This window comes from Morone saxatilis, unplaced genomic scaffold (genome assembly GCF_004916995.1).
Source record: "Morone saxatilis isolate NCDOM2014 unplaced genomic scaffold, NCSU_SB_2.0 Contig15, whole genome shotgun sequence".
NCBI lineage: Eukaryota > Metazoa > Chordata > Actinopteri > Moronidae > Morone > Morone saxatilis.
The window spans coordinates 5,275,655-5,277,448 of record NW_023339707.1 but is presented as its reverse complement, the minus strand read 5'-3'; the positions used below and the strand labels follow the sequence as shown (position 1 = coordinate 5,277,448).

Sequence of the window (1,794 nt, the reverse complement as noted above, 5' to 3'; positions counted from 1 at the left end):
GCCTGGTTCACTCATTCAGTGGCTGTAAGAAGTTTAACCATTACTTTATTTTTTGTATTATTTCTGTGTTTGTCGTGGATGTATTATTTTGAGGGGTGGGTATTGAGGGAAGATTCTTTCCTGGTCCATTTTTTTTTAAAGGCAGAGGGTCTTGCTTTTTTAATTAAAAGATTCAGCCCCCCTCCACACCCTAATCATTTTTGTACAATCCCTTATAATGCCCCAGTCTTATTATTCGTTAGAAAGGCAAGGCAAGACAAAAACACAATCTTCTGTACACAAAGAAGGTTGTTGTTTGTTAAAGTTATCATTGGTTAAGGAGGTAGAAACTCCCTCTGTTGCTTAGTGACCTCGTAACAAGCTTTATGTGCCTGGTTCAGGACCAGGACTCACTTGTATAAAAAGTGGTATTTGCTGCTCTTGCGTTAATGGCCTATGAGAGTAGATTGATCAAATGAGGACAGAACTGGGTCCAGTAGCTCTGACACGTCTAGATAACTAAGCAGGATGTGGCTGCGTGGCTTGTGCTTAGCAAAAACTGAAAACATCAGCATAACATTACTAGGAATGATATTTGTCATAATCTTTGTACCAGATTTTATGGGTTCACATAATTCATCTTGTTTCATTTGAACAGTCTGCACAGAGCATATTGGTAGACCAACAGTGAAAAAAATCCAGGAGAATGTCTAGATTAGAGGAGGAGGAACTGGATATTCTCACAAAAAATGGAGAAAAGAAAGTTGAGTAATTATCTGGCAGTCAACTGGAAAAAAAAGTTCCACTATGAAAATAGAATTTTCTCCATCCTAAGTGACTGGTAACATTACAGTCTGTACCGGTGCTGTTCTTAATGTCCTGTAAAGAACACCGTACAGAAGTAAACTCATCCAACAGATACCCCCTTTCTCCTGCACACATTACTGCTCTGACCCACACATTGTCAAAGTCAGGACACCCTGCGAGCTCCCCCATCTAAACCCATTAGTTGCAACGCTGCTTTGGAATCCACTGGAGCATTCCTCTTTATCTAATATCCGCTGCATTCAACAGATATCACTTTGAGGTGATGTGATCAAACAATGGTACCTGTGTCCATTTCACTCATCTGAAAACGCAGAGACAGTTCAAGGTTGTTGGGCGTCTGGACATGTCAAACAGATTCAGGTGTAAACAGGAAGAAGAGAAGACATGGGGGAAAAAAGAAACTATATCCATTTAATAAGATATTGATCCTGAGCCTTTAAAAATTGAGGATGCCAGTTTTCAGGCAACTGAAGGACAGCCCATCAGCTTTGATTGAGTGGAGGAGGTCCCGAAAGGATGACCAGCAGCATGACAACTACACCTGTGTCCTTGTTTAAAGAATGCAAGTTAGAACAGCAGAGCATCTTTCCTGTGCAATCACAATAAGTCAGTTATAACGAGGTATTAAAAAACAACCCCCAGCTCTTGCACAATTAAATAAATTTTGTACAATTACCAATAAACAATATCTACAATATAATACTCCAGACATTGAAATATGTGCTAGTGCCAGGCATAATGAAATATGAAGTGAGGGTACAAAATCACAGCCTGTGATGTATTGCTGTGCCAGTTTTTATTCACCTGCACAGATGCACAATGTCCAGAATAGAAAAATGTCTGATTGAATATGAAAGAAGGATTGGAACACAAAAGGACATTGTATTGTACGAGCCTCTGGACGATCCCCGTCTCTTTAATTGTTCCCAGACCTCGTTAGGTCATCCTCAGTGCTATGTGAGCTGATTGTAAAGGGGTGTGTGTGTG

At 40.1% G+C, this 1,794-nt stretch overlaps 1 protein-coding gene across 1 annotated transcript in view; it reads left to right on the top strand.

The window, feature by feature from the left end:
- chrna4b (cholinergic receptor, nicotinic, alpha 4b) overlaps positions 1–1,794 on the top strand; it is a 9,165-nt gene that overhangs the window by 329 nt on the left and 7,042 nt on the right. The window lies entirely within an intron of this gene.